A 7,543-nucleotide genomic window follows, 5' to 3' on the forward strand; every position below is an offset into this window, starting at 1 on the left:
TTACTTGCTGTACCTGCATACTAACTTTTTGTGTTTCATGTACAAGGACCCCCAGGTCCCTCTTTACTGCAGCATTTTGTAATTTTTCTCCATTTAAATAATAATTAGCTTTTTTATTTTTTCTACCAAAGTGGATGACCTCACACTTTCCCACATTATACTCCCTCTGCCAACACTCCCACTGATTTGCAATAAAATAAATCAGAATGCCCCTGACATTAATTGGATTAGGGAAATTAGAGCACATACAAAACTTGCATATCACTGAAAATGCAGATATAATAAACATAAATTAATATACACTATCGAGAAAAAAAAATAATGGAGTGTGTTTAAAATTGCATTTGACTTCCAGGAGCTGGAATCTGATTAAATAATATTCTCTTGTCCATTGTTCAAATGCCAGCACATTTTTGATTAAAATGGATACACGTTTCCATAAGACTAAGGAAGACCTGGAGATCGATTTAAAGCGTCTTGGTCTGGAGGCTTCGGACATGTAAGATCTGGATGATGCCCTAGCACAACTGAAAAACAATAACCAAAAATAGAATATTGTAAACAAATGAAGTTTGGTCTCGGATTACAGGCTCCGCCTGCTAATATACTGCAGCCTTTTTAGTGGACTAATAATCACTACAACGTATTTTAAGAGTGAACTCAATTTGCAGCGCCAGGCGTCTGATTTAAATAAAGGTAGATTTTACCCATTTGCACGCCTGCGGCTGGATTTCCGGGCGGTTTGCGACCGGATTTTCACCGCGTTTTGACCCTCCGCGGCGAAATCCGGGTCGCTAAGCCCGGTCGCAATCCTCGGTTCCTTGTTTGCTACGATGCTTGGAAGCTGCGCTGAGGGTGCAACGCCCATCCGAGTTTCGGCACCCATCCGACCTGTACGCCGCGCCCCGAAGACCACCAGGTAAAACCTAGCGGTGCAGCCCCGCCAGCAGCGGTAAGTTGGGAAACCTGAAAAATGGCAAGTTAAAGTTTCTATTTTTTTTTTAACAGCGATTTGTTAGGTAAGGATCTTGGTAATGTTTTTTGAATGTTTTTATGAATTCCCCCCCCCCCCCTTACCCCCAGGCCTCTCTCACAGTGCTCCCGGCCCCGCACTAAAGTCGCCGAGGATCACGTTTTTGCGCCGTGAATAATTGTGCAACACCTCCTTTTGTCGAAAGTTGGGCCTTAAATCGGTAACGCAGCGAAAACGGTAATTTTCACGTATCGCTTACGTTTTCGCCCAAAAACCCAAAAACCCAGCCCCTGATGTGGAGCTTTGATGTCACAAATTTGGGGGGAAATCCTGCGGAGCTCACTGTTCTCCGTGTGCAAATTCCGGATATCTGTGGCCAGTGGGTGAAGCTCTGTGTCAGGAGTACAATTCGTAAAGTCTACTCTATAATATTCCCTTGCCCGCTATTCACGTTTGCAAATTTTTAATTAAAAGGGTAACACTTTGCATAAATCGAAGGACAAAGTAAGTTTTTAATTACATGCGCTTCCAGGATCTTGTGCTGGTTGCTGAGGGCACAGTGCAGCTGAAAAACATAACCCAAATTAGAATTATAGTCACCACAATTGCATTTAAAATAATGCACTGCTAAAAAATATTTCCTTTTAAAATTGCCCAAGAGGCCCCAGTACATAGCCTGAATTTTCTGCCACTGACCCAGGTAAATTTTCTGGGGTCAACAGTGGCCCTGACATTTACAGGGAGGCAGTGAGGGAGCAAGGGTGTGTGTCTGCGGAAACACTGGGAGGCGGAGCTTCTGCCGGTTCGAATGCAGAACCTCATTAGAATGTTTCCCAGCCAGCAGCCAATCAGATTGAAGGCTGGCCGCCTGCTGGAGGGAAAGTCTTGCAGTAGAAGTCGATGAAGATCGGGGGGGGGTTCTCAGAGTGCGGCAGTGAGGAGAGATCGCGGGGGTCGTCCAATCACGGGCAATGGAGAGATCGCGGCAGAAGGTTGCTTGAGAGGCCTTTGGGAGGTGGGGAGGGGTGGTGACTGTGGGTGGGAAGATGCACTCCTGGCCCAGAAGCAATGCTGGAAAAGCACCTACCTGCAGGATCTGGTGGTTCCCATCTCCCTTCAGTTGTCGGGGTTCCCAAGCCCCGAGAAACTCTGCTCGCAGCTATTCAAATGGTTCCCAAAATCTGAGGAACGGAGCCTTATTTACATATTATAATCACTGACCCAAGACCGGGTTACTCGGACTCTCCCAAACCCGCTGCGGTAAAACCAGAAGTACGCGCATCCGCGGCAGGTTGGGGTTCACATATTTACCAATTTAACACCCACCCTCCACCCCCCCACGTTCTCCCGCCTATCATGAGGGGAAGGGTTGAAAGTCCTGCAATGTCTCTAATCAGATGGTCTCCCGAACAAGCCCACCTCCGACCACATTCTTGCATTCCTCAGCACTATACTCCCAGGACAATTTGACGCTCGCCTTGGCCCCCCCTCACCTGTCTGATTCCTGCCCCGAGTTAAAATTGGGGCTCTGGTGTCAGTGAGAAACATTTCCAGGTCAGGTGTGGTTAGATGCAAAGCAAAGCTCCCTCTACTTTATCCCCAACAGTTTGGCATAGCCTTGATCCCAGAAGAACACCTTCTCCTAGTGTGGAACTTTCTATTTCCTACACCAAGGCTCTCTGAATAAAATTGCCGATTTTGATCTGAATTGATTTCCGAATTCGGTACAGTATTTTGCCATGACCATGTCCACTGAACTGAGACTGCCCAAACACGGTTCAAACCAGACCTTCCCAGCCAATTCAGGAGACATCCATCAAGGTGGCTGAATTGAAGCCTGAGCTCCTGAGCTGAAAGTCTAGTCTACTAATCTATTCTGCTATGCAGTCTCTCGCATAATATACTCCTTTACATTCAGTAAAAAAGAGGCACCTAGGCATCGACACACGTTTGTCATATCTGGTGGTGGAGGCCTCTGCTGTAGCAAACATGGATCAGCAGGACGAGGTCCCATACCTGCAAAATAACAACCAAAAATAAATAACATGTATTTATTTACCAATTTACACATAGCCTAGAAATCCCTGTTGACAATATTAGAGACCATGCCTTTGGCCTCCAATTTAACAGAGACATTAGTCCATTTAAAATAAACAGGTTAAAGTCGCAGACAGACAAATGTCACACAAATACAAAATCGTATGTTAATATTACTCGCCAAGGCTTCTTCGGCAGCACCTACCAAACCTGCGACCTACCACCTAGAAGGACAAGGGCAGCAGGGGAATGGGAACACCATCACCTGCAAGTTCCCCTACAAGCCACACACCATCTTGACTTGGAAATATATCGCCGTTCCTTCATTGTCGTGTGTCAAAATCCTGGAACTCCCTCCCTAACAGCATTGTGGGAGTACCTTCATCACACAGACTGCAGCGGTTCAAGATGGCGGCTCACCACCACCTTCTCAAGGGCAGTGCAGCCAGCACCTCTTAAAGGGGAGGTGGATTGTGGCTGCCAGAAGTGCAGTGTAGAACTCCTGTGTAAAACCTACTGCCTCCTCTTGAGTGCCCTTCTCCTCCGGCAGTTTGTCCACTGTGGTGCCTTTCTTGGTGCTCCCAATTGTGTTCTATACCCAGGTCCCATTTTGCAATTTTCTCCATTGAAATTATAATTTATTTTTCTATTTTTTCTGCTAAAGTGGATAACTTCACATTTTCCCACACTATACTTCATCTGCCAAATTTTTGCCCATTCACATAGCCCTTTGCATATTTTTTGTGTCCTCCTCACAATTTGCTCTTCCACCCATCTTTGTATCATCAGCAAACTTGGCTACATTACACTTGATCCCTTCATCCAAGTCATTAATATAGATTGTAAATAGTTGAGATCCCTGCGGCACTCCACTAGTTACTGTTTGCCAACCGGAAAATTACCCATTTATCCTGACTCTGTTTTCTGTTAGTTAGCCAATCCTCTCTCCATGCTAATATATTACTCCCAATCCATGAACCTTTATCTTGTGCAGTAACCTTTTATGTGGCACCTTATCGAATGCCTTCTGGAAATCCAAATACTGGTTCCTCCTTATCCACCCTGCTCGTTACATCCTCAAAGAACTCCAGCAAATTTGTCAAACATGATTTCCCGTTCATAAAACCATGCTGACTCTGCTTGATTGAATCATGCTTTTCCAAATGTCCCGCTACTGCTTCCTTAATAATGGACTCCAGCATTTTCCCAATGACAGATGTTAGGCTAACTGGTCTATAGTTTCCTGCTTTTTGTCTGCCTCCTTTTTTAAATAGGGGCGTTACATTTACAGTTTTCCAATCCGCTGGGAACACCCCAGAACCCAGGGAATTTTGGTAGATTACAACCAATGTATCCACCATCTCTGCAGCCACTTCTTTTAAGACCCTAGGATGCAAGCTATCAGGTCCAGTGGGCTTGTCAGCCTTTAGTCCCATTATTTTACCGAGTACTACTACTTTAGTGATAGTGATTGTATTAAGTTCCTCCCTCCCTATTGCCCCTTGATTATCTACTATTGGGATGTTTTGAGTGCCTTCTACCATGAAGACTGATACAAAATATTTGTTCAATTTCTCTGCCATTTCCCATTATTAATCTCCATTATTAATTCCCCAGTCTCATCCTCTAGGGGACCAACATTTACTTTAGCCACTCTTTTCGTTTTTACGTATATATAGAAACTCTTACTATCTGTTTTTAGATTTCCTCAGAATTACATTTTATGGGCTGGTACTGTTATGCAAAAGGTATTTTCAACGGCACAAGGGTAGAATTTCTGTAGGGATTTTCTGATCTCCTCCTGTAATTTCAGAAGAAACCCCCGGGAAACACTGGAACCCCTAATACCCCCAAGAATAATTTCTTGATAACTAAGGGCAGAAATTGCCCCTTTCTTTAAGAGCCGAAGGACTCACCGCCTAGTCGCCGTAGAGTCACAAACATTTATTAAATTGCTGTGATCGTCACTGACCCGCCCGTGTTCCCACGCCGTCCCTCTTCTGACTGGTAGTGACCCCTTTTCCACCCCGTGTGGGAAACTGCCCCACCGGAGTGAAGCCGCCGCCAATTGGTGCCACTGACAGCTTCCCTTGGGCGGGGCGGCGCTTCTGCCCTTAAAGGGGAGAGCGCACTGCCGCAGTCGCCATTTCATTTAAATTGTCGGCCGACTGCGAGGTTGGCCCGACCATGGTGGTCACGGGTTCGGCCGGGCCACCAGCAGGCAGTCTGGCACCCCCTCTTGGGTACCGGGCCGCTGGCCCGGCCGAAACCCTCCTTGGTGGCCCAGTGGGCAAATTAAGCTAAATGCACAGTTCACGGTGGCCATCCCCTTTAACCGAAGGGGAGGGACGTTGTGATGCTTCAGCGTCGCGCTGATGACTCCAAATGATGTCTGTCCTGCTCCAAGGGCACTTCCGCCCTGCAGCCGCTACGAACACCGCCCTGACCGGAAAAAACCCAAGTCCTGAATATTGGTCGACTCCCCACCCCAATCCATGGGGCGGAGAAAAAACAAAACAAATGATGAATGCGCCACTTTTTACTCGGGTGGCAATTTCAGCGCCCGAGTCTATTCAATTTGACTGACTGCCACTTTGACGCCATGTTTGGGTAATACAGAGACAAGCTGCAAGATGTTTTTCAACCTTACTGTAAGTGGTAGCTGTATTTCTGCAGACAAATACAGGGATGAATTCCTTGTGTTCTAAAATAAAGTTAAGGAAAGACGAGCGAGATCTGAGCGGGGGCGGGGGGAGTGCGTTAGGTTTCTCTGCAGTGCATTTGGCAGACAACTTTGCAGCAAAACTGCCAGGTGTTGGTTAATATTTTGCAGCCTCTGCCCAGCTCAAGTCATTCTGACAGCATCCCATACAAAGATTAATTCTGGGATTGGTCATCAGCTAACCCCTACAAAGGGGCTTCATTTCAAGGTTCAGATTTTACTGAGTGTTAGCGCAGGAAAGAGAACTACATTGTTTTCTACATCCCGACTAGATATAGGGCTGGATTTTCGGCATTGATGACTTCGGGGTGGCAAAGTTTGTGCCCGGGAACAGTTTGCGCCTCAGTCATCAAAATTGGGCAGCTGGACCCTGAGTCTGGGGCGCAGCGCTAAGCGAGGCGTTGTACACCTTTCTTAGGGCGTTAGCATGGGAAAATCCCGAGCTAAAGAGCCGGGCCGGGAGCGCTCCGAAAGACGCCTAGGGAGAAAAAAAAACCACTAAAACATTCCCAATACTTAGCCCACGTCACCACAACATAAATCGCAAAAAAAAAAGAAAAAACAATCACATTTACTTTAGGGTGCCATAACGTACCTTTCTGCAGTCGGTATAGATTGGACCGCCCGTTTTCCCAGGCGGTCACTGCGGGGTGCGCTGCAGGGTCGGGCGGGACTCAAAAAGCGCGCTGGTGTCGCAACAAGGGGCAGCCCTTCCGGGCGGTGCTGCTCCATGCTGCTGCAAAACCAGCCCCGAGAACCCCCGCGGGGCGCTGGAGGCTGGCCACCCGCCCAGAAGGCCTCACCGCTGCCACTCCGGGGCGAAAGAGGGAGCGCAGAAGACCAGGAAATCCGCCTCATAATTACCATTACTCTATTGTTTGTTTTTGCTACCATTCATTTATCTGTTTACTGTTCAACACATTTGTCCAGTAGTTTATTGCCTAGGCCACGGCATTATAGTGGTTATTCACCCAGCTTGTCAAAGGCAAGGAATCCACGTGGTGACATTTGATCTATCCAGTAAGCCAAAATATGGTAACGAAGGTTCTCTGATCAGTCATGGGGTCAACACATTGGGCACACTTCAGGTCATAGAAGGTAAGGGCTGTGATACTAAACCTGAAGAAAATATCTCGTGCAAAAATCCAAAAATGCAACAGTAGTGTTACCTTGGTAGCTTCCTTGAGGGGTTATGGCTATCATCTTCTGCATCTGTTCCAAGGCTCTGTGCATCGTGACCACAACACTGACCCTTGGCTGCCACCATCTGCAAACATACTTCACTGCTGTCTTTGGCGATGGTACCCTGGAGTTCTAAACAGGGCAATCCTTCCCACATCCACCCCATGTAGCTGCACCCTCATCTTATCAGCCACCAAACCAAGGGTCAGCTGCTATCCCACTCCATCAGGTGCCCACAGACCACCGTCCCAGCATTCACATTTATCTACCAGCCACTTCTTTGGCCCCACTGTATCAATAGTTAAAGGAAAAGGCTAACAACACAACTGCTTTCAGATCAGTTTGTTCAGAATTAAACTTACAGGTTTGATTGCAGTAAACACATCTCGGAGAAACGGGAAACGTTTCTGGCCGAGCAACCTGCTGCTGCTTTGTACCACTTGATTTCTTCTCTGCAGATAAACAAAGATATGCTGTTAAATAGACAAGGAACTGAAGATATGTAAAAGTTCAGACTAGCAGGAAGTTATCCCATAAGGATGACAGTGCAACATAACAAACTGTACATGTGGTATCATGCACCAGATTGTAATGTTGGCATTCCTGTTCAATCAGCGTTTGATTTAACT

The 7,543-nt window shown here is 46.7% G+C and overlaps 1 long non-coding RNA gene across 1 annotated transcript; it reads right to left on the minus strand.

Moving 5' to 3' along the window:
- Positions 1-386: 386 nt before the first annotated feature.
- On the minus strand, positions 387-7,321 carry LOC139225926 (uncharacterized). Its single transcript, XR_011587177.1, has 4 exons — positions 7,277-7,321; positions 2,906-2,989; positions 1,494-1,538; positions 387-527 (listed from the first exon to the last, which is right to left on the minus strand). It is a non-coding gene; the product is annotated as an uncharacterized lncRNA (long non-coding RNA).
- Between the last annotated feature and the right edge of the window lie 222 nt (positions 7,322-7,543).

Source organism: Pristiophorus japonicus, chromosome 15, assembly GCF_044704955.1.
Source record: "Pristiophorus japonicus isolate sPriJap1 chromosome 15, sPriJap1.hap1, whole genome shotgun sequence".
NCBI classification, from domain to species: Eukaryota; Metazoa; Chordata; class Chondrichthyes; family Pristiophoridae; genus Pristiophorus; species Pristiophorus japonicus.